Source organism: Myotis davidii, unplaced genomic scaffold (genome assembly GCF_000327345.1).
Source record: "Myotis davidii unplaced genomic scaffold, ASM32734v1 scaffold105, whole genome shotgun sequence".
In the NCBI taxonomy this organism is placed as follows: Eukaryota; Metazoa; Chordata; class Mammalia; order Chiroptera; family Vespertilionidae; genus Myotis; species Myotis davidii.
In genome coordinates, this window is record NW_006300371.1 from 324742 (window position 1) to 350934 (window position 26193).

The following is a 26193-nucleotide window of genomic DNA, read 5'->3' on the forward strand; positions in this document are numbered from 1 at the left end:
AGTTGGCATTTAATAAATTGAATCAACCTAACCTTTCTCAGCTAATTCAAATATAGATTTTGAAAATTCCTTCAGGAACCATGACAGCTTTTTATTAAGGTATATACTGATTTGATATATATAAAATTTTAAAAATAAACATACTCATAGTATGTACAGTATATTTTTATCACAAGTCTAAGTTGCAACATTTTATTTACATGATAGTTGAGAGATTTAAAGTTTGTCATCCTGAAGTATTTGATATACTGGTTGCTTCTACTATGAAGCATAATAATAATAATGTTTATGAAGTGCTTACTAAGTGCCCAATACTATATTAAGCACTTTATACACATGAGCTGGTTTATTTTTTTAAAGTTAGGTTTATTTTTTTAAAGTTAGGTTTATTGAAATAAATTTCATATATAGTAGGATTTGCCCTGTTTAGGTGTACAGTTCTATGACCTGTAGAACTGACAACTGACAATGCTAACAGGAGTCCCCAGTTTGGAGTGCAGTGAAAAAGGAAAGTTTATTCAGTGCAAAACAGTTCAGTTGTAATGCAGCACAGGCTGTGAAACCAGCAAGGCTGGCCCTGGGGCCAGGCCTCTCTCTAGTGAGACAGCTCTGCTGTGCTTCTCATGGTCTGGTCTGTTCTGCTCCAGTTAGATAGCTTTGGTGTTTCAGCTCAGCCAGGAGAAACCCAGTCTTCAGACTTTGGTGGAAAGGAGAAGTCCACTCTCAAGAGCCAGGGTGGGGTGCTGCCTTATATAGACAGAAGTCCCTGCTCCTGGTCTCTGATTGGTCTGTCCTCATGCAGATGAGGACTCCAAATCCTTATATTTGATTGATCCCAAAGGCACTTTCCTCATTGGTCAGAATGGAAAGTTGGTCTGATTAGTTGGTGAAGATGTTGATGGGGGGTGGGGTGGGTGGGTAGGTATATAGCTGCAGCTGTGATTGGATGGAAAGCCTCAGTCCTGTAGGTTGAAATAGGATTTTGGAAACTCCTTTATAAGGGTTGGCTCAGATGGCAGTGCAGGCAGGCAGTTCTGTGCAGAGGCAGGTAGCTCCGTGCAGGCTTTTCCCTGAAGTGCAGTGTGATAGGCCCCTGTGTAGAAATGGCTGTTAGGCTCTGTTTTTTAATAAATTTGAGTCCAGTTAGCCATTAGGAGCCCTTAGTGTAGGTATCTACTTTCTCAAGGTTCACATAACAATACCACATCACCATAAAAAATATTTCTATCGCCTCTAACAGTTTGTTCCTTTGTTCTCGTTAGTAGGCAATTACCTCCCCTCACTCCCAACCTGTGTCAACTAATAATGTGACTTCTGTATTTTGGTTTGGCCTTTTCAGAATGTTATATAAATGGAATCATATGGTATATATTTTGAGTCAGGTTTATTTCACTCAACCTGATGCGCTTAGATTCATATATGCCGTAGTGTTTTTCAGCAGTTCAGTAAGTTCATACCTTTTTATTGTTGATACTGTTCTGTTGTATGGTTATACAACAATGTGCTTAGCCCTTCACAAGTTGATGGACATTTGGGTTTTCGGTATTTGGTGGTTATTAATTAAACTGCTATAAATATTTGCGTAGAATTTTTTTTTGAATAGACATATCTTCATTTCTCTAGAGTAAATATTTCAGAATGGGACTGCTGGATTGTATAATATGTTTATGTTTAACTTTATAAGAAACTGATAAAGAATTTTCTAAATACACTATACCACTTTGCATTTCCACAAATAATGTATGAGGATTGTTTTTGCTCCATATCTTCACTAAGCACTTTTTTTGGGGGAAAGTTATTTCAATGTTGTATAGTGCTGTTCTGACTTTAAATTGCATTTCCTTATTGAGTAATGTTAAGATCTTTTCTTGCTCAGTACCTGCTATCTATATCTCTCCTTTGATGAAGTATTTGTTCAGATGGTCTGACCGTTTTAAAAATTGGTTTGTTTTCTTATTTGTGAGTTATTTATATTCCAAACCAGAGGCCCGGTGTACGAGATTCATGCACTGTGGCGGGGGGTGGGGGGTTCCTCAGCCTGGCCTGCACCCTTTTGCCGTCCAGACCCCTCAGGGGATGTCCGCCTGCCAGCTTAGGCCCGATCTCCTTGCCGTCTGGGGCTCTCGCAGTCCAGGACCCCTTGCCCCTTACTGCCTGCCTGCAGTGGAGGTGGCCACTGCACTTGCAAGCCGTGAGCCTGGCTTCTGGCTGGGTGGTGCTCCCCCTGTGGGAATGCACTGACCACCAGGGGGCAGCTCCTGCGTTGAGTGTCTGCCCCCTGGTGGTCAGTGTGTGTTATAGTGACTAGTCATTTCACATATTATGCTTTTATTATATAGGATAGTAGTACATGGACTGATTTTAATTGTCCCAATAATTCTTTGAGGTGGGTACTAAATAAGTGAAGGCACATTGTTGTTAAGTAATCCCCAGGATTATTACACAACTAATAGGTGGCAGAGCTGGGATTTGAACCCAAGTAGACTGGCTCTAGAACCTGTACTGCTTTGCCATTTTTTGTTTATTTGTTTTTGTGTTGTTTTTTTCCCTGTGGGGATTGATTTGTTGGGGTTCCGAATAGAACCAGGATCTAGTTCCTGTGGGTGATAAAATAATGCTAATAGGGATGTTCCTGGTTAAAGGGGCAATATATTTTAATAGCAACTCTGGAATAATCTCCTTAGGAACAGCTAAAATACTTATTTCTGTTGAAGAGGAGTAATTATTTTAACTTTCTGTCTTTAACTTCACTTATATACTAGTATATGTGTGGCCAAAAATACTTCTTTTAAATTACTGTCCAAATATCTGCCATTGTCAAGTAATGTCTTTTATATAAATGGATTTTCTCAGTAGCAGAAGCTTATCCTTTTATGTATCCATATTTCATAAAAAATTTCACACACTTGATGTTATTCACTTTGTCTTTTAAAAACCTTTATCATAATTTATGCTGACTTCGAGGCACTTCACTGTATGATGATATACTTAAGGAAAATGTAGAATATATTGACCTTACAGCAGTGATGGCGAACCTTTTGAGCTCGGTGTGTCAGCATGCTGAAAAACCCTAACTTAACTCTGGTGCCGTGTCACATACAGAAATTTTTTGATATTTGCAACCATAGTAAAACAAAGACTTATATTTTTGATATTTATTTTATATATTTAAATGCCATTTAACAAAGAAAAATCAACCAAAAAAATGAGTTCGTGTGTCACCTCTGACATGTGTGTCATAGGTTCACCATCACTGCCTTACAGGCTAGCTTCAGATCCCAGTACTTTTTACATTATATTTATTTATAGTTTTATAGGTTTTAAAAATTTTATTCTCTCATTATCATCTTTGCCACTTGTTTTGACATCATCTATTCTCTATTCCCTCTTCACTCCTTATCATTTCTAATTAGCTAAAAGATAATCAAATTACTAGGCTTATATGGATATTGTGTAAATTAAGTTTCAGCTCTGGGAAATGACTTGGGTTTTACAGTGAACATTTCCTGTGACTACTCAAAGGACCTTTTTCTTGGTGTTTGGGTGCTGAATAGTCATTCTGGATAAATGAGCTAAAATTAAACTAAATATGACATTTGACAATAGAAAAAATGATTTTTTTCTTCCTAGCATAATTTTATTATTTAAGTTATTTAACTATGGGGATTATTTTAATAAAAGATAAGCAAATCAAGCAGTGTTCAGAATGGAATAAATAGGTACTTAATAGTCAGCAAGATGTTCATTGTCATGTTTCGTAGCAGTTTGTAAAGTTCCTGTCTAAGTCAGTGACAGCTCTCAGCTGTGCCTCTAGTAAAGCAGAATAATCACTTCCAACTAATTAACTAAAGGGGAGAGCACCTTGCCAAATCCCATTTACTTTTTGTGAAATATTAGGATGAAGGCTAGCTAGTGACTTGGACTTTGTCATTTAAAGCACTTTTCGAAAGCATTAGCATTCAAGCCATTTTGATCAGTTTAAGTTCTTAGAATAAATTAATAAATGTTCACCCAGGGCACAGGGTAAGTAATTATAGTAATGTTTCAGCTTGTGCACCTTGTCAGCTGTATGGTGGCTTGGAGAGCAAAACTTCACTAGCCACATTTTTTGCTGGTACCCTCAAGCTAGACATGTGTGGTACAGCAGGGTGCTTGGCACATGGTACACTTTTGTTTATGGAGAATTTTGTTTGAAAGGTAAAGAAAACTTTGGCTATCTCTTGGAAGCAGTAGAGTTTTGAACTATGATTGCATTGATAATTTATTTAAAATAGGGTTTTATCAAGTTTTCAGTTTAAAATCATTTTGTTATATTGAACTTCAATTCCTTTCTAACCCTGCACTTGTTATTTATTTATTTATTTTTGTATAAACCAGATTAAATTCCACTTATTTTTCCACTGAACTTTGAATTTTCTAGTGGATATTATCTGTTTAGTGAACTTATAAAGCTACATCTGATATTGCAGTTTGCTGCTTTTTCAGATTACATAGTAATACACCCCTTTTATATAAGGGTTAATGAGTAGCCAGGTTAGACTCACCAGTTCATTGTTACATTAAAAGCCAGAAAGTTTGCTATCTTCCTTTCATTTCTTCCCATGCCTTTTTTTTTCATCATTTTTTTACTTGATATATTAAAATTACTTTTAAAATTGAGATTTTCTTTTTTAAAATAACATGATGTTTTTTAACTTTGCCTCCTTGTAGATTCTGGTTGTATTTTATTGTAAATTTTAAATTATGGTGATTAGCATTAGCTGAGTAATGGTTTAATCAAGGTAGATTTTGCTCCTTTCTCTATCTTGCTCCTTTTTTTATACCTCTCCCCCGTTTTTACCTGTAGATTTGCATGTTTGACCTAGCAGAATAATTGGGTCCACAGCAACATGGGCGTGCCTCTCTTAGAAACACTTAGTTTCATGTATGACTCATAAGCTGAAGCACAGAACCACTTCCCCAATCTACAGGAGCCATTTTAACAGCATAAAACTTGCCGGATTGCTTTTTATTTTCAAGCCCAAAGGACAGTATCTAAAGATAATGAGAATATTTGAAGGTAACGTTATGTTTTTGGGTGTTTGCTTCTGGCTGTTTCCTGAGCTGGTAAACAGAGGGTGGTTCTTACCTGTTGAAGAACATGACTGAGTGTGTTCTTTAACTCTGAAAAAATGTAGTCAGTCAGTCACATGCCTGATTACACTTAACTACTAGGGGGAAACAAGCATTCAAATTCTGGAAAGTTATAGAGCGTTTTTGGTAAAGCTTTCTTTATATTTTGTGTGACCCCCCCCCCCCCACCCCCCCGGATGACTTGAGAATAAAGGAGATTTTTCTTTTTCTTTCTTTTTTTTTTTTTTTTTAGCTCACAAAGCATACTAGGTCAGATTTTAACTTTTAAAAATTTAATTGTATTTTGAGGGTAGCAAGAAGTTATAATTCAAGAAACTACTTATGTGTGATATGGGTGTTAAGAAAAAAAAAATTAAGAACAATGGTTTTGTTTTGGCATTTAGTTAAGGGGAACTTTTGGGACAACTGTTGTAGATGTTGCTCCTTGATTGTTCTATCCTTTTCTTTTCTTCTTCTTAAGTTAATGAAATGATACTAAAACATTTACTTTTGAAAACAAAATAGAAGTTTAAGTAATATGAATGGCCATTTAGTTAACAAGTAAAAGTGACTCAAATAAAAAGGAACAAAGACTAGAATGATTCATTTACTATTAGAAAAAAAATAATAAAGTTTTAAGATTCATACTAGAAACTTGTTCGGAATAACAGCCTTAAAAGCCTAACTAGTTTCTGTGAAAACATAGTATATCAATTTGTTTAAAAAGTATTGGTCTTCCTTCTGTTCTTAACATTTGCTTGGTTTGTATTTTAATAAGAAAGAAAAAACGAGAGAGAAAGAACTCATGGACAGGGACAACAGTGTTTGGGGAGGAGAGGAAGGGAGTGGGTGGAGGTGGACGGTATGGGGGACAAATGGTGATAAAAAAAGATAAAATATAAATACTTCTCAATGAAAAAATATAAATATGAAAATACACAAAATTAATATCGTTCATAAAAGAAAAGATTGTCAAGTCTTTTCCTGAAGTATTTATCCTTATTGAAATTTATGAGATTTTGGCAAGTGTACATTCTGGTATGTCTTGAAGTTCCAGGTACTCTGAGAAGCTGGATATAGTATTTTAGTTACTAAAGTTATTTGTGAAACTAAAATTTGAAAGTAAAGTTAGAATATGCAATAATTATGAATAAAGTTCTTGGAAATAAAACTTGCCAAGTTTATTATGTTCGACTGTGATTATGTTTAGCTAGCTCTTTGGGAGTTTGCTGTTATGAACTTTCTAAGTGCTTGAAGGCCTGTCAGATGAAAGGGAAGATAGAATGGCAGTCAATTATTACTTCTTAATCTTTTAAAAGGATTGTTGATATTAACAGATCAATAAGGCACTGCAGACATTTTATTCTTAGCCATTTGCTGTCATCTTTGTTTGCATATTAGCCAAGGCTATATTTACTTCTTGTCTGATTTGTGTGAAAAATCTAATGAAACTTCTTTGCCTTTAGAAATTTTTTTTTTTCATTTTTAAAAGCCAGTGACCCATAAGAGAAAAATCAAGGGGCACACAAATAAGCAAATATTTAAGATTTTATTTATTAAAGAGAAGTAGAAGAATTTAGTTTCTTAAAATTAAGATGGTGGTGCAACTTAGACAAGATAGATACTGTTCATTATTTCAGTTTCTTATTATGTAAAGAAGGCTAAGATGCGGCTTCAGGGAGAAGGGAGGAAAAATAAAGTATGGACGCAAGAACAGGCCATTAAAACTTATTAGATAGTCCCCTACCCACTATTTCCTTTCATAAGGTTGAATATAAGTTTAAACTGAGCCATCAGAAATAAACTTAGAATTACCGATTCACACAACTTTAGCACTAAAAAAGGCTGAAGATCGTCCAACTGCGTCACTTTTATAACTGAAGAAACAGGCCCAAAGAGGTCCTGTGACTTGCTCAAGGTTGTGCTGTGCTAACCCAGAGCTGCTCACGCTAGTCCACTCCAACAAGTGATGCTTTGTTTGAAATGGTCTGTAGTTCCTTAAGACTAAATAAAGCCTTAATTAAATTGCTTGGTGATAAGCAACCAAATAAATTAACCAAATGATTTTGAAAATGTGTTCAAGCTAGTTTTCTTTTTCAGAGAGATGATACATTTGTTTAATTTCTGCAAACTTTTTTTTCACTATTAGAATTTTTTCATGGAGCATTGTTTTGTGACATTTCTTACTTAAGATCGGCCTATGGGAGGTGAAAATATAAGAAGTTGGGAATTTACTTTGAACTTCTAGTTACAAAGACAGGTTTATTTCTGCTTTAATTTTAGGAGGGCAAATACTGTTTAATATGATGCCTTGTTTTATTGAAGTGTGTGTATAGAAGGAGTGTTTATACATAAAACTTTTCATATGAGTTTACAAAATCTAGAGGTTTCTAAACTCTAACAATACTGGAATTTAACTTTCCTATAATTAGTAATCTCATTCCATTTGTCATATCTTTTCTCCTCCTTTGAGAGCTTACATACCAGGCACTTTTAGAATCTTCTGGGGAATACAAAATCTTTGTTTATTAACTTTTTAATGTGTTTTATTGGGGTTGTTAAAATTTACTTCAGATTTACCTTTATGTTTAGAATTTGGATTTTTTAAATTACTTTGCATATAACTGTCGAATCTCCTAAATTTCCAAGACTCCTAACCCAATTCAATATTAGATTCTCCACAAGGTGGTCATCATTGTTTTAAGCAACAAACAGGGTATAAAAGGCTAGAAAACATGAGCTTGATCCTAACAAACTTAGATACTTACTGAGAAAACAGGGCTTCGTAAAATAGTTGAAGAATGGAGCCAAACCACTGAAAAGTTAAACTTAGATTCAGACAGCTAGAGATGAAAGGTGGTTGAGACTTAAAATAGCCAGGAAAGCCCTGGCCAGTGTTGCCCAGTGGTTAGAGGGTTGGCCTGCCACCAAAAGGTCTCAGGTTCGATTCCCCGTCAAGGCATACATATACCTGGGGAACATTGATTGGTCAAGGCAACCAATCAATGTTCCTCTCTCTTACACCCTTTCCTCCTTCCCTCCCTTCCACTCTCTCTAAAAAGCAATGGAGCCCAGCCCGTGTGGCTCAGTGTTTGAGCGTTGACCCATGAATCAGGAAGTCTTGGTTTGATTCCTGGTCAGAGCTCATGCCTGGGTTGCGGGCTTGGTCCCCAGTGGGTGGAGTGCAGGATGCAGTTAGTTGATCAATGATTCTCTCTCATCACTGATGTTTCTATCTCTCTCTCCCTGCCTCTCTGAAATCAATAAAAATATATTTTAAAAAATAAAATAAAAAACAATGGAAAAACTATTCTTGGGTGAGGATTAACAAAAAATAAAAAAAATGTCAGTAAAGTATATGGATCTTAGGAATTATGAGTGTTGAAGAAAAGAGCATTTACTGAGGTTAAGAAGAGTATCTGTAAAAGAATATAAGCTCTTGGGATCAGAGATGTTTTCTTCTATTTCTCTTTTTCAACCTTTGACAAGCACATATGAATAGGCAAAATGTTATTTTGCTGCATGAAACCATTGGCTACTCAGGCAGGTCCTGCTAAATTTAAGGATGGCAAATTTTAAAAGGCATGTTACCCTCAGCTCAGCTTAATCTCTGTCTGGTGTCTGCACATTATAACCATTCTAAGTAAAAACACCTACCTGGTATTAAATATTTTAAAGTGGTAATTTTCAACCTTTGGTGTAACAATCAGCTGGCTTCAACTCAAGACATCTGATTCATTAGGCCTAGAATTTGGCTTGTCAATCTGCATTTTTAATAAGTGCCATGGATGATTGTTATACAGGTCACACTTTCAGAAAAAGAGTTTACAGGTTTAGGAAGAGCGATTAATCCGTTATTTAGCATTGTAATATTTGAAGTTTTAAGCAATAATGCAGGAGTGGGAAAAGTTGGTTTATAGTTTTGAATTTGCATAAGAGTTTATTCTTGTGTTATATATTTTTCCATACGAACAACTGAAGACCTACTTTTGCCCACCCCTATATTTTGAAGCCCACAGCCCCTAGTAAGTAAGAAAAGTGACTGCAGTAGTTGATCATCCCATATCAGGACTTATTTAACCTCCTTTCCCTTCCTGTTATCTCTTTCTCTATTCCATTTTATGCTGGCTGTGTCTTTCAACTTTGTGGCTTTCCTTCTTTCCTCTTCTGTAATTCTGCCTTTGCCCTCCTGCTCCCCAACCGGCTGCCATATTGACCACAATATAGAATGAAACTAGTTATTTTTTTTTATATATATTTTTTTTATTGAGTTTTTACAGAGAGGAAAGGAGAGAGATATAGAGTTAGAAACATCGATGAGAGAGAAACATCGACCAGCTGCCTCCTGCACACTCCCCACCGGGTATGTGCCCGCAACCAAGGTACATGCCCTTGACCGGGATCGAACCTGGGACCTTTCAGTCCGCAGGCCGAAGCTCTATCCACTGAGCCAAACCGGTTTCGGCGAAACTAGTTATTTTTATTTTCCAGTGTAATTGACCTGCTCTCCATCTTAGTGAACCATCACTCTGCCAATGTTAGTTTGTTGTTTTTTAATTCTATTTGGTGTTGTATGGTGTCTCTCTCTGTTCCCTTATTTTTGGGGTTTTAGGGGGAAAAAATTCCCTTCCTGATTTATGATAGCATTTACAGTCTTTGAAAACCTTCTCTCCAGGGAAATACACTATTATTATTTGTAATTGTTTGAGTCAGGGAGGGAGTAATATTTTCCCCCATGTGATACTTGGATAACATTATTTAGGTTTCTCTGGACATTTAACTATATCACAGATTGCATATTTGTAGATTGGCCTTACATTACATCCCATCTAATGGACATAGATATTTACAGACTCCTGTAGGAGTGGGAAGAAGAGTCCCATCAGTTGAATGGTCTGAAAATAATTTTTTTCATCAATTATATTTCTACCAGCAAATTGTATTTTGCTCTTTTGCTTGGAAGTTAAATTAGTAATACCAGTGAGACAACTCAAATAATTAGAGCAGTTTTGGGCTATTGGTGCAATCTTTTTCTCCCATTAGTATGGGAAATCTAAAGAGAAAAATATTTTGTGTCATCTCTACCTTTGTGTTTTGTTCAGTAGTCTGTACTATAGTAAAAATGACTGTTGAGCTATACTACAAATGTCTAGAGATCCCACTCTTTTTGCTTTGTTGTCAGAGAGGAAGAAACTAACTATACAGCTGAGCTTTGGTTGTGCAAATTTTTGTGTAGAACCATTTTGATTTCCTTTCTTCCAGTTATAAATATCTGAATTAAAGCCATCCTCATAATCAGAAAACTGTCCCTAAACTTCCCTTTTCACTTTCATTCTCTTCCCCTTATAGGAATTCAGAATTTCCCTTTCATTTAATTGCTGAGCAGTATGGTATTATCTCTTTCTTAACTCTTTATTTTGTAGCCTGAGTTTAATTGCTAGCATTAAAAAAGGGAGCTATAAACAATGTAAATGCTTCTTGGAGTTTGTATGAAGATTGATTTAATAATTTTTATATTAAAAATTTTGCCTGGCTGAGTGTCGCCCTATGAACCAGGAGGTCACAGTTCAATTCCCAGGCAGGGCATATGCCAGGCTTTTGGGCTCAACCCCCAGTGTGGGAAATGCAGGAGGCAGTTGATGATGACTCTCTCTCATCATTGATGCTTCTCTCACTTTCTCCCCCTCTCCCTTCTTCCCTGAAATCAATAAAATATAACTGTAAATATCCTATATAATAAAAGCCTAATATGCTAAGTGTCTGACTGTTCGACCATTTGACCAGTTGCTATGACACACACTGACCACCAGGGGACAGATGCTTTGACTGGTAGGTTAGCTAGCTGCTGGGGTCTGGCCGATCGGGACTGAGCGAGATGGGCCAGACATGCCCTGGAGCCCTCCCATGGTCCCTCCCGGTCGTGCACTGGTGGAATCCCTTGGCCTGGCCTGCACCCTCTTGCAAGCTGGGACCCCTCGGGGGATGTCGGAGAGCCAGTTTCGGCCTGATCCCCTCAGGCCAGGCTGTGGGACCCCACTGGTGCACGAATCTGTGCAGTGGGCCTCTAGTATATTTATGAAGTGATATATGTACATTGTTTAAAATCTAATAGAAGAGCCTGTAAGGGAAAGTGGCTTTTCTCCTCTATCCCTTCCTATTTTCAGTCTTGCTGCCTAGAGGCAGCCACTTCTTATATAAGTTCTTTTATTTTATAAAATTTGTGTTTTCTTGGATCTATCCTTGCCTTGTCTTCTACTCTATATATTAGAAGTTCTTCAAGGTAGCAGTCATGAGTATGACCTTACATGATGTAAAGCCATGTAAAGTTTATTATCTATGTGATGGATGCTCTGTCATATAGTGGTCATTGTGGTTGTGCAAAGTTGTATGGTACAATATAAAAATGTAAATGAAAGAAATTTGGTTATTTTCTGTGTTTTAGAAAATAGTCCTATAACAGTGAAACTAAAAAAATTTGTAGTAAAACTATAAAAATGAGGTGTTGGCTTAATTGTTAGTTTATATGCATCTTATTTTTATATCAAAATATTAAATGGATGCTTAGTATTATAATGGGACAATTCATTATAGTCTTACCCCTTTGAACTTTGTTAGTGGAATCACACCATATATATTCTGTAGTAACTTGTTTCTTTCGTTCAATTCTGTGGGACTTATTTTAATTTTAATTGCAGTGTTGTGTTCCATTGTCTGCCTATACCAGAGTGTATTCATTGTCTCTTGTTGATGACATTAGATTGTTTCCAGTTTGGGAACATTCTTGAACTTGGTTGCTGTAACTTACGTGCAAGAGTTCTCTAGGGCAGTGTCATCACATTGAAGTATGTGAAGAGTTTACAAAGAGTATGGAGAAAATAGGTAGTTTATGATGATTCAGAGTTTTTCCATTATCTTTCCTAGGAACAAAATGCCTACTATTGATGACTTTTTACCCATTGAGCATTTTACTGTGTTCTAGTACCCTGGGGAGGGGAGTAAAACCCTTCAGAACCCTAAATAGATGAGTAGTTGATACATTTCATATTAAGTTGCATACACACACACACACACACACACACACACACACCTCCCACATTCAAAGGCTGTTAAATCGCGTTGTTTACCCATATCTTCAGAAAAAAATTACTTCTACTGTCGAGGTAAACAACCTGCTTCCCTATTTATAATGGTCTGGCCCTCTAGAAACTTCAGCACGAAATTATAGCTAATTTGCCTACAAACGTCAGGTGGTCATAATAATTTGGCCACTCAGTGTATTTGACTACTAAACAGTTGAGTGTCTGTCATTTGTTAACTATGATTCAATTATTTCAAACATAATTTGAATAAAAAATTTTAAAAATAAAATAGATACATATAGTCCAAATAATGTACATAAAATAATACTCTTATTGATACATATATAGTAAAGGTGGACAGACAGGGGCAACATCATTTTTAGAATATAAGAGGGATAAAATGAGATTGTAGAGGGATACATAGGAGGCTTTAACTATATATGACTTTTTTTCCCCTTAAGAATCTGAGACAAAATATGGTAAAATATTAATGTAAAGCTGGGTGATAGGTATGAGAGTGTATTCTCTTTCTCTTCAGTTGAAGTATTTCATAATAAATTTTGCTTAGAAATAAAATAATTGTTGTTTCACATAATAAATAACAGAAATGTGTAATTTGATGAAATTGATTTGAAAAATGGTAAATAAACTCTATATCAGTAAAAAATGTTAACTGCCTATTTCAGTGAATGTGATTAATTAGATTCAGAACTAAGTTACGTAAAATCGTGTGTCTGTCCCATATAACTAACAAGATGGCTCTTAGGCATCCTTCTGATGGGTAACATCCAGTTGAGATCCATTAACAAGTTGGAGCTATAGTTTGCTAGAAATAATTTAGTCTTTAGAATCATCCCACATTCAAATATTTAAAAACACATTTTAGAACAAAAAATTTATGAAAAAATATATTGTCACTGATAAACTTTAAGTAGCTAATTCCCCAAATTAGACTTTTGCATCTATCTGAATTTATTGACATAATCAGTGTTTCATCTTGTTTTCCTTAAGATTCTTACTATAACCAAAGCAATTTCTTCCTGAATTAAAAAAAAGGTTTCTAAATATTTTATTGGTTAACAGTATAAAATATCTTTTTGTGCTAAAAACATTATAGTGAGAGCAAAGTGAGAAGCATTTTTAAAATCATAGCTTAACATTTCTGATTCCAACTGAAAGTTTATTTTTTCTTTTAAATTCTTTATTGTTTAAATATTACATATAGTATTACATATGTCTCCTTTCCCCCCGCCATTGACCTCTCCCTGGTCATGCCCACTCCCCAGTACATGCCCTCACTCCCCTAGTGTCTGTATCCATTGGTTATGCTTATATGCATGCACACAAGTCCTTTGGTTGCTCTCTAATCCCCCCTCCCCTGCCATTTGTCTCTGGATCTATTCTTGTTCATCAAATTGTGTTGATCATTATATCCCACATATGAGTGAGGTCATTTGATATTTATCTTTATCCCACTGGCTTATTTTGCTTAGCATAATGCTCTCCAGTTCCATCCCTGCTGTTGCATTTCTTTTTCTCCACATCCTTGGCAGCACTTGTCGTTTGTTGATGATAGCCAGTCTGACAGGTGTGAGATGGTACCTGATTATTGTTTTGATTTGCATCTCTCAGATGATTAGTGACTTTGAGCATGTTTTCATATGTCTCTTGGCCTTCCGTATTTTCTCTTTCAAAAAGTGTCTGTTTAGGTCCTTTGCTCATTTTGTGATTGGATTGTTTACCTTCCTTTTATTAAGTTGTATGAGTTCCCTGTAAATTTTGGAGATTGGGCCCTTATGGGATATAACATTGGCAAATATGCTCTCCCATGCCTTCCTGAACGTTTAAGGGTTTTAAAATTTTTTTGTTATAAATTTGATGTGGAATCATTTTAAAAATATATTTTTATTGATATCAGAGAGGAAGGAAGGAGGAGAGAGAGAAACATCAATAATGTGACAGAATCATTGATTGGCTGTCTCCTGCATACCCCACACTGGGGATGGAGCCTGCAACACATCATAGTAATACTATGTGTCCTGACCAGGAATCAAACCATGACCTCTTGGCTCATAGGTCGATGCTCAACCACTGAACCATGCCATTTGAGCTTGATGTGGAATCTTTATGTAAAGTTTCCAAAATTTAATAATGTAATTGTGAAAATTGTTATAAGAAGTGAAATCATGGATCTTAATCCAGATTTTTGCTTTCATAATCATTTCTTGCCTCTCTTTTTTGAAATACTTCCCGCAATGTATGTATGTATAACTAGTGGCAGAGAAAAAGAAGAACAAATGAAAGTAGAAGTCATAGGATTTTATAGTTGAATTCTTTTTTTAAAAATATATTTTATTGATTTTTTACACAGAGGAAGGGAGAGGGATATAGAGTTAGAAACATCGATCAGCTTCCTCCTGCACACCTCCCACTGGGGATGTGCCCACAACCAAGGTACATGCCCTTGACCGGAATCGAACCTGGGACCCTTCAGTCCTCAGGCCGACGCTCTATCCACTGAGCCAAACCGGTCAGGGCTATAGTTGAATTCTTGTAAGTCAGTATAGTCTGGGGGTTTCCTATATTTCTTATCATATTTTTATTGATTCATCTAGCAATTATTTATTGTCTGCTAGACATTATTATTGAAGCTGAAGAATATAGCAGTAAACAAAATATAGAAACTTTACTCATAAATTACATATACGTACTGTAATAATTCACTTCTATTTTTAAAAATATCTAATGTACATAAATATTGGGAAAAATGACAGATAGTGGTCTTCAAAGTGCTCTATGTGATCGACTGAGATGAGGAAAGCATAATTGAATTTATTTTTAATAGCTTTATTTTACCAAGGAAAAAAATGTAACCCAGAGAATTTTCAATATTCTATTCTTCTGAGAGAGGATCCCTTAAAGGGTATTCTATATAATAAAAGCCTAATATGCTAAGTGTCCAGTCGTCTGTTCACCCAATTAAAGCATAATATGCTAATGATATGTTAAGGCTGCTCAACCAATCACTGTGATGTACACTGACCACCAGGGGGCAGATGCTCCGACCGGTAGGTTAGCTTGCTGCTGAGATCCGGCCGATTGGGACTGAGCGAGACTGGCCAGACATGCCCTGGAGCCCTCCTGTGGTCCCTCCCTGGCTGGCCAACCTCTTGCGTCCCTTCCCAGTTCTGATTGTGCACCAGTGGGGTCCCTTGGCCTGGCCTGCACCCTCTCGCAATCTGGGACCCCCTGGGGGATGTCGGAGAGCCAGTTTCGGCCCGATCCCAAGGGCCAGGCCAAAGGACTCCACTGATGCACTAATTTGTGCACCAGGCCTCTAGTTTAATAAATAATAGCCTATACTTGTAAAGAATTTTTATATTTAGAAATATAACCCATGGACATTTTAGAATTTTTAGACATTTTAAAAAATCGTATTTTTTAAATATCACATCAAGCTTATCAGAAATCTTTTAAATATTGGAAAGCTGACAAGCTCAAAGTAGTGGGCACAGGTTTTCCAAAATTCTGCTTTTTAGTTGAAAACTTACATTTTATCATTGGTCAGAGATACTGTTAATTGTTATCCTTGAATTGATAGATGCACTGTATTTTTGAGAAAATATCTGCCAAATATGCAATTCTCAATCAATAGTTGTTTTTTTTTTTCAAGTAAAAATTGTATTCCATGAAAAAAGCAGCTAATTTAGCTCACAATTCTTGGTATATATTCCTAGAAGTGGGATTAACAATAATAGTATTAGTGCTTTCCCTCAAGACAACGATTCTGTTTTAGTATTTGACAGAAATACTTTATGTATACTGTACTTTCCATTTTATAAGAATATTAAAAGGTGTACTTAATGGTTGAGATTTAACAAAAAAAAAGTGAAACTACCTTTTTGAAAATGTAATCACCTAGTGGTAATACAATGACTAGTGTGGTTTGGTGACACAGTTTCAATTCATACAAAGGCAAAAGCCTTTGCTTCTGCACCATCAGTGGAAATATCAACATGGTAAAAAAAAAAAGGCAAATAATACCTTAGTATTACTATGAAAATAGTTTTAAACTCATAAATTCCCTGAAAGAGTTTCTGGAGCCTCTGTGGGTCCAAGGATCACATTGTGAGAGGATTACAATGTTACACTATAATAGGGCAACATTGGAAATAATCCCAATGTCCAAAAATAGGAATTGGTTAAATAAATGATGGTACTTACGTATAATTATGTCATAGAATATAATTTTATTAAAGTTTATGTTACATGTAAGCAGTATTTTTCTATTATTGGTGCCTATCTAATGAGAAAAGCAACATTTCTCAAAGAAAGTGAAAGTGCCATTTTGAGCCTCAGTATTTCCATATAGTTGGTGACTTTGTGATTAAGAAATGGGAAATTAGCAGGCGGAAGAAAGCAGTTACTGGCCTCTTCCAGTCTATGGGCTTTCTGTGCAATAACTTTGAAGTTTAATTATCACAGTAAAAGGAATTGGCCTTGGTTTCAATAATTTTTATGTGCTTTGTAGTAATATGGCATCTCTAAAGTGAACTATCTTTTGCAGAAAGTCAGAAAATTTTTTTGTGAGAAGCATCATTGAACATAGGGTGCTTTGTGCATGCTATTTACATTTTTTTCAATTTTAATTTCTGTTGACATATATTAGTTTCAAGTGTACAACATAGTGACTAGACATTTTTATATCTTATAAAATGATCACCCTGATAAGTTTAGAATCCATCTGACACCATACATAGTTATTACAATGTTATTGATTATATTTCCTATGTATACTTTGCATCCCTGTGACTGTTTTTATAACTGGCAATTGCACATCTTAATCCCTTTCCTCTTTTCACCCGTGCCCCCAAACTCCCTCCCATCTGACAACCACTAAAATGTTCTGCATTATCTATGAGTTTTTCCCCATTTTGTTGTTCATTTATTTTAGAATCCACACATAAGTGAAATTATATAGTATTTCTCTTTTTCTGACTTATTTCACTTAGCATAATATCCTGTAGGCCAATCCATGTTGTTTGCAGATGGCAAGATTTCATTCCTTTTTATGTCTGAGTAATATTCCATTGTATAACATATGTACCATCTCTTCGTTACCCGTTCACCTATTGATGGACACTTAAGTTGCTTTCATATCTTGGCTATTGTAAATAATGCTGAAATGAACATATGGATGCATATGTCTTTTCGAATTAGCATTTTAGAATTCTTAGAATAAATACCCAAAAGTGAAATTGGTGGGTCCTTCTTTGTCTCTTGTAATACCTTTCTTTTAAAGTCTATTCTGTTTGATATAAGTATTGGTACCCCAGCTTTCTGTTTTTTTTTCATTTCATTTGCATGAAATATCTTTTTTTTCATCCCTTTACTTCCAGTCTGTGTGTCTTTAGATCGGAAGTGAATCTCTTTAAGCAGTACACAAGTCTTGTTTTATCCATTGAGCCACCCTGGGTCTTTTGATTGGGACATTTTAATTCATTTACATGTAATTATTTATAGGTATATAGTTATTGCCATTTTATTCATATTTTTGGTCATTACTTTTCTCCTTCTTAGAGAGATCCCTTTAACATTTCTTGTAATATTGTTTTGATGGTGATGAATTCCTTTATCCCTTAGCTTTTTCTTGTCTGGGAAGCTCTTTTTTTGTCCTCCAATTCTAAATAATAACTTTGTTGGGTAGAGTAATCTTGGTTGTAGGTCCTTGCTTTTCATCACTTTGAATATTTCTTGCCAATCCCTTCGGCCTCAAAGTTTCTGTTGAGAAATCGGTGACAGTCTTATGGTAGCTCCCTTGTAGTTAACTGGTTTTCTCTTGCTGCTTTTAAGACTCTCTCTTTGTCTTTAACCTTTAGCATTTTAATTATGATGTGCCTTGGCGTGTACTTCTTTAGGTTCATCTTGTTGGGACTCTCTGCACTTCCTGCACCTGTAGGTCTGTTTCCTTCACTAGGTTAGGGAAGTTTTCAGTCATTATTTCTTCAAATAGACTTTCAACGTTTTGTTCTCTCTCTTCTTCTTCTTGTACCCCTATGATGTAAGTGTTGGTGTGCTTGATGTGGTCCTAGAGCAGGGGTGGGCAAACTTTTTGACTCGAGGGCCACAATGGGTTCTTAAACTGGACCGGAGGGCCAGAACAAAAGCATGGATGGAGTGTTTGTGTGAACTAATATAAATTCAAAGTAAACATCATTACATAAAAGGGTACGGTCTTTTTTTTTTTAGTTTTATTCATTTCAAACGGGCCGGATCCGGCCCGCGGGCCGTAGTTTGCGCACGGCTGTCCTAGAGGCTTCTTAAACTATCCTCTTTTTTCATTTGGCTCTTCTAATTGGGTGTTTCCACTATCTCATCTTCCAAATTGCAGATTCAGTCCTCTGCTTCATCTAATCTATTGATTTCCTCTAATCAAATCTTCATTTCAGTTATTGTATTCTTCATTTCTGACTGATTCTTTTTTTAATGTTTCCTATCTCTGTTTTTGCTTTCTATAATTTTGTAAAAGTAATCATTGAGTATATCTACTCTTCCCCTAAGTTTATTGAGCATCCTTATAACCAGTGTTTCTAACTCTGCACCTGATAGATTGCTTGTCTCTATTTTGTTTAGTTCTTTATTTAGAGTTTTGTTTTGTTTCATTTGGGTAATGTTTTTTTCTTTTTCGGCGGGGGGAAGGAGGGGTTCATGTTTCTTTATCTTCTCATTTTGGCTGTCTCCCTGTGTTCGTTTCTATATATCTGGTAGAGCTGCTATGTCTCCTGGTCTTGGTAGAGTGACGTTGTGTAGTGGGTGTCCTGTGGGGCCCAGTGGCACAGTCTCCTTTGGCATCTCATCTGGGTGCTTCAGTTGTGTCCCTTTGTGGGTTGTGTGTGCCCTCTAGTTATAGTTGAGCTTTGATTGCTGTTGGCACTTTAGTGAGAGCGATTGACCTTTATGCTGAGTGACTATAATGGAGGAGCTATTGGGCAGATCTGACTCCATGGACCAGGAGTTGCTTTAGCAGGGCCTGCCAAGTCTCATCTCTGGTGCCTGCCAAGTCTAACCTTTGATTGTGTTGTTTGTTTAGGTGGTTGGGTGGTGCCCTGATGTGGTCTGAAGCTGGCCACTAGGTATGTTGGTTCTCAGACCTCTTGAGCAGCTCTGGAATAGGCCAAGGTCAGCTGCTACTTGTGCCCAGCCTGGGCCACCTTATGTGATCTATAACTGATTTGAAAAGAGTGTTGCTTGTGCTGGTCTTAAGAGATGCCTGGGAAAGGCTAATTTGCAAATGGAGGCAGGCTGCCACTAATGCTTGGTGCTGTGAGGTAAGAGGTACAAGATATGCTCAGGCTAGTCACCACTTGTTTGGGGTTTGTGAACCTTTAAGAGATTTTAGGAAAGTTCACAAACAGAAGCCAGGGCTGCCCATTTGTATGGAGAAGTTGCTGGAAGTGGCTTGTGTAGACCCGCAAGTTGGGTGGGGCTGGGTCTCAGGGAATCACCAGGGTAGGGCTAATGGTATAAACCAGGTTGTAGAGACTGATTTGGCACTTTCCCGAGCCAGCTGGGTGGTGGAGGGGCTCAACAAAGTAACAATGGCATCTGTCAGCACCTCTTTTGGGGAGAAAATTGCTCCTCCAGTCCTCGCTCTGACACCAGACAATTCAGTTCCTCCTCATATATCCCTGATGCTTTTCCAGCTGCTGCCCCAGTGCTGGAGCTCAGAACAGGTGAGTCCATTCGGAGGTACATCTGTTGAGGGCCCTTTAAGAGGAAATGCCTGGGACTCCAGTGGCCCTCAGTCTTACTCAGCCATAATCCCAGCTAGTTTTTAAGTTAGAAGTATGGGGACTTCTCTTTCATGCACTGGAAACCTGGGCTATGCATCCTGGTTTGTGGCTGGGACCCTTTACTCCTCATGGGGGACCTCCACATCTGAGATATTTTTCCCAATTTTTAACCCCTACCTGTGGGTGTGGGATAAGCTCTCCCATTGTCTCCACTTCTCCTACCAGTCTCCACGTGGCTTCTTCTGTATAACCTTAGTTATAGTAGTTCTGTTTAACTAGACTTCAGGTGGTTCTCATTGATGGTTGTTCCGTAGTTTAGTTAGAATTTTGTTGTAGTGGAAGAAGGTAAGCACGGTGTTTATCTACTTTGCCATCTTGACTGGAAGTCTGCTTTGTGCATCTTCGATATTTCTCTTTTTAGAAGCCTAATAATCATGACTTATCTTTAGTAATAATATTTTTCTAATCACTAAGTTCTAGAGAATGTTTAATGTTTACTTACTTTCCAAAATAAACTTTGTATTTATTAAAAAATTTACATCTTAAAGAAACGTGTTCAAGTATGCTGGAAGAATATATACAGTATGATACTATTTATATAAAGTTTAAAATATACCATGCAAAAACACACACTTATGTATTAAAGAATAAAGAAAAACAACATAAAGATTTTAGATTTCAATTAGAATAATTAATTGTAACTACTGTTATATGTGTTTTAGTTTGAGAGGCAGTTTGAAACAATTTGTATTTAGAAACAGAAGATTTGTTGTGTAAATCATTTTATTCAAAATGTTTTATGTGAACTTTCTTAGCTGAACGTTATATTTGATCTTTAGATCTATGGATCAGAGACAAATTTGTGTATTGTTAGAGGATAATTTACAACCTGTTAATTTGGGGAATACACTGTAAGGAAGATGTAGTACTTATCTCCCCTTGATAGAATACATTAATTGCACACCATTGTTAGCATATTGGATTGTTGAGACGGTGTTGGACACAGGTTCAATGTAACTGTTCTGAGACTTCTCACCCTGTAGGGTAATTTGACTATCAGAACCAGAGGCAGTGGGAAGGAAGCTACTGTGTAAGGAAAATGGCCACTTTCCTCAGGATTCAGGAACACTTATTCCTAGAGATTTGGGACAGTTAAGGTAATAAATATGAGCAGAAAGAAGTACACTGAAGATATGCTATGAAGGTACTAGTAATAGTAATAACTTTACGCTCTTAAAAAGAACGAATTAGATCCTTCCATTGAAAATTACTAGGTAAAAATGAAATTCTTTTCCAAGCTATTCATTTAAGAAACGTTACTTATTTTAGGAGCATGTTGCCATGCTTAAAGATGATTATTAGGTGTATATTAAGTTCTGTTTAGAAAAGAGATGTCCCAGGAAGCTCAACATAGGCTTAGGTGCAATAAAATATTGATTCATTTTTGGATATTGATTAAGAGAGGAATTGCACTAAACCTGGTGAAATTATAATTGTTACAACTTACAGCTTAGGTAAGAATTGACCAGTATGGATGGAGAATGTGGTTGCATTGTTCCCAACTTTTATAGAATATGAAGTATAAGTGATGAGTTGAGGTGATTTCTTAAAAATTATTAGTTTGGGAGGCAGCTAGCATAATGAAAAATGAGCACCTCTGTTTTAGTTGTAATTAATTGGAAATTTACTTAAAATGCCTTAATAGTGGAATTCATTTATTAAAAAAATTCAAATTAAAAAATTTTAAATTTTATTTTTTATTGAAGAATAATAGATATATAATGTTATATTAGTTTCAGGTGTACAACCTAATGATTTGATATTTGTATACACTGGAAATGATTATCATAATAAGTCTAGTTACCATCTGTCACCATAGAAAGCTACAAAAGTTTTTTCTTGTGATGAGCATTTTTAAGATTTATGTGCCGCCTCTGAGTCTGGATATGATATTCTCTTTACTCCTAGTTGTAGAATTTCCACTCAGCCAGCCCTCCTGTGGCTCTGGACGTTGTCCTTTCCCTGGATCAAGCTTAATTTGACTTAGTTGTTTCAGGCAGCAATCTCTGGTGTTAACCTATGCCGCCATCTTCGGTTCTCCCCGAGGTGATTTCTTAAAAATTATTAGTTTGGGAGGCAGCTAGCATAATGAAAAATGAGCACCTCTGTTTTAGTTGTAATTAATTGGAAATTTACTTAAAATGCCTTAATAGTGGAATTCATTTATTAAAAAAATTCAAATTAAAAAATTTTAAATTTTATTTTTTATTGAAGAATAATAGATATATAATGTTATATTAGTTTCAGGTGTACAACCTAATGATTTGATATTTGTATACACTGGAAATGATTATCATAATAAGTCTAGTTACCATCTGTCACCATAGAAAGCTACAAAAGTTTTTTCTTGTGATGAGCATTTTTAAGATTTACTCTCAGCAACATTTAAATATTCACTACAATATTATTGACTATAGTCACCATGTTATATATTACCCATGACTTATTTACCTTTTGAAAATAGACTTTTATTTGGTTGTGTGTAGTTGAAAGTTGAACATAAATGAATAAATGATGTGAGTCAAGTTTGGGATACACACGGAAGTGGGCAAAGGAGTAGAGATATAGTTTGTTTGGGGGATACAAATTATCATCAGAAGAGTGCTGACAAGCCCTGGTAAAAATGACCAAAGATCAAAGAGGCAAGCTATCTGTTCTGCTTTGTTTTGAGTCAGTTGCTTAAAGGCTTTTTGGGGGGGTGGGTAGGTGGAGGTGGTACTTATCTTTTTTGAGAGGTAAGAGCAGGGGTTGGGAGAGTGGTCAGGTGTTACTTATCTAACCAGTTGGGTGAACTAGTTTGAGGGATTATTCTATTATTCAAACATTAGATTTTTTTTTTTTAGTCCATCTTTATGATTTTCAAGTCTTAATTTGTAAGGTACTTACTATTAAGGACACTTTTTCATTAAACTGGAGTCTTTGTATACCTTATGAACTTGGATCCCAACTTTAAAATACCTTTTTTATTTGTTGTTTTCATAAACACTCTTCACCATTTGTATGTTATGTTTCTGACACCATATGTTGACACATTTTCATATAACCTATTGGACTATTTATAAAACAAGACATAAAGATGTAGCAGAGAAGGCAGGAAATACTTGACATTTGTATACCATATCTTGTTCTCTGCTTCCTGTCAGTTAAACCACGATGAAAGGAACAGAGACACAGATGTACATTTGCTGCTTTAATTTCTCATTAGTGAGACCAGTTAAGTATAAAGCTTGTTTCATTAAACTTTTGTCACTTGTTAATTCTGGGTGTGTTGTAGGCTTATTTTGTATTCTATGGAATGTATAGATTACAATTAGATGTATTATATACAGAAAATACAACTTTTGCATAATTCAGAATGTGTTTACTTTTGTGAAATTTTTATAGGCTGTAAAAGATTGGCTGTTTGTATATGGTATATATTCAATTGAAATGATAAGCTAATATTTTGATCTTGAAATTTTAGTATTCTAAGCATTTATTTTTGTATTTAGGTGTATCAAGATTCTTTAATACTTTTAAAGCATTTTATGGTACAACTTTAAGGTAATGAAAGGAAGTCATAGGGGTTGACTTAGACAATAAAATATAATTAGTAAATGGCAGAACTAGGATTTTCTTTTTTCTCTCTCTCCTTTTAAATATGGTTTTGTTGAGTTTTTGGAGGAGAGGAAGGGACAGGGAGATAGAAACATCAGTGAAATGAAACATCGATTGGCTGCCTTCTGTACATCCCGTAGTGGAGGTCGAGTTTGCAACTCCGGGCTTGTGCCCTGTCCTGGAATCAAACTAGTGGCTTCTTGGTGCATGGGACAACACTCAACCAGCTGAGCTAAACTGACCCAGCCAGACCTAGGATTTGAATGCAGTTCTTCTAATACTAGATCTTGTGTCCTTTTAAAAAGAAAAGGTTTGTGGGTTTTTTGGTTTGTTTGTTTTTCATTAAATTGCTATTTCACCTGTTATTCAATGATTTAAGCTGTTAAGTATACCTTTGCTCCTTCTACCTGGAATGTTCGCCTGCCCCCACTACTTCCCCCTCACATCCTCTCTACTTTTAAAAAATAGATGTTATGTCTTCCTAATGAAATGGCCCACGTGTAATTTTTTCAAAAAGTTTTCTCAGGTTTTCACAGGTATTTCTTCCTTTCTCTCTACTCCTTCATCACTTGATTGACTTATTTATTTACATTGTTCTGTAGTTATCTGTTTACATATTTTTTTCTTTTTTAGGCAGTGAACTACTTTATTTTTGTATACCCAGTACCTAGCATATAGTAGATTTCATAAATACTTATTGGATGACTAAATACATGGCCCAATTTCTTCATTTTAGAATCAACAGGCTGATTAAAGAACTGTAATGTGGCTCTTTTCTACAGTATTTCTTTATGGTTTAATTGTAAGACATAATTTCATTTTGATTTCTCTCTTGCTTCTGCCCTTCCCTGTTTGTTTTTGCTATTTATAGAAATCTAGTATTTTAGTGAAATTATTAGTGTTTCCATTCTAGTTAAAAGTGGTGATTTTATAGTGTATCCCTCCAAAATGTATATACACTGTAACAGCTGATAGCTCAATTTTGAAAATGAAATGTATTTTAATAAACACTACCTTTATAGTTACTAAAAGTATGTATATATATTTTGGGGGGACACTCTATATATTGGCCCACTGAAAAAACATGTAGCTGAGAATACTTTAGTTTCTTAGATTGCTGAGCATCAAAAAAGTATTTTATCTTTAAATTAATCTGAAGAAAATGTCTAGATCATTATTGCAGTTCTGATTTCTTCACTGAATAGAGGGATTGATTCCCTTTAACACCTTTTGCTTCTCCCTATACTATTCTCTGTTCTTGTTTCTAAGTCTTATGTACCTCAGTGATTTTTGGCTTTAAATTGCAGTCTTATTATCAACAGAGCAAGATTTTTTTGCAAGGAAGACTTTTAGACTTGCCTATTCTAGATATATGTTTAAAAAGTTCATGTATTAATAGTTTTGCCAGCTGAAAATTGGTATGTTACTATCTTATTTCTAAAAATAAAATTTAAATGATCAAATGAAAAATAAAGTCAAATCTAAGGATTTAAATATGCTTCTTAAAGATAGAAGTAAAAATTATAAAGCTATATGAATTTAATTTTTAAGGAGTTTTAAAAGAATCAACTAAGTAATTCTTTTGTTTATTTAAGCCGTAATTTGGCTAGACATGTGGAAAACAGTTCATAAGGATTTTTGAGTGCCCTTTTACATGTGGGCTTACTGTTTTTGTGCCATTTGTTGGTGATGTGGATGAATTTCTCTGTTTGATTAAGAAAATACATGTGCATGTGTCAATTGAGTGAGGATAGTCAGTGAAGCCTAGAACTCGTTGGTTCTAGCAAGTGAGTATATCATGTGAAATTCTATAAAATGCTAAAAACTATATTTGAAAACTCGAATCTTTTGCCATTTTAATTAAGAATTTCAGTAAGTATTTTTTTATTAACAAAAGTAAATGACCTTGGATCATGTGGCCTAATTTGACTTTCAACACAATGTACTCTCAATATTCTCTTAAATGATGTTAGATAATAATGAACGTATAGAAAAACGTGTCTTTTCCTCCGAAGAAGTTTGTAATCTTAAGAGATGGGGCATCTGTACTAATAGTAGGGTAATATGCAAATTGGTCAGGACGCCATCACAGTAACAACCGATCAGCAGGCTGTGTGTGCAGCAGGTGTGGGTGGGCGGAGACTTGAAGCTTTGGGGACAGGGGCAGGGCAGAGCGCGTCGGAGAGGCCTCTCTGCCACAGCCCCGGCCAGGGGTCCGCAGGCAGTGGAAAGGCCCCTCCACCGCTGGCTCGGCTGGGGGTCTGCAGGCACATGGAGGCCCACAGTCCTCTGCTGCAGCCCGGCCCAAGGGCAGGGCCATGGCAGGGGCCTCCATGAGCCTGTGCCAGGGGTCTGCAGGCCTCCGCCATGGCCCAGCCCGGGTGTCCGCAGGCGTCCCCCTGCTCCAGCCTACCTCTTTAGGGCAATCCATTGAGGAGCCCCCAGTGGATGGGCGGGGCCTACCTCTTTGGGGTGATGGATCGTGGGGCTCCTGCATTGTGACAGGGCACAGACCAGTCTGGGGGACCCCCCCCCCCCCCCCACCCCCAGAG

The 26193-nt window shown here is 36.2% G+C and overlaps 1 protein-coding gene across 3 annotated transcripts in view; it reads left to right on the forward strand.

Moving 5' to 3' along the window:
• ELF1 (E74-like factor 1 (ets domain transcription factor)) overlaps positions 1-26193 on the forward strand; it is a 98733-nt gene that overhangs the window by 2079 nt on the left and 70461 nt on the right. For 2 of the 3 annotated variants that reach the window (XM_015572578.1, XM_006776936.2), the window contains exon 1: positions 4906-5059. The exons of the other annotated variant lie outside the window; for it this stretch is intronic. The gene's annotated coding sequence lies outside the window, so the exon portion shown is untranslated. Of the gene's footprint in view, positions 1-4905; positions 5060-26193 lie in introns of those variants that run through there. 3 annotated transcript variants of the gene reach the window in all.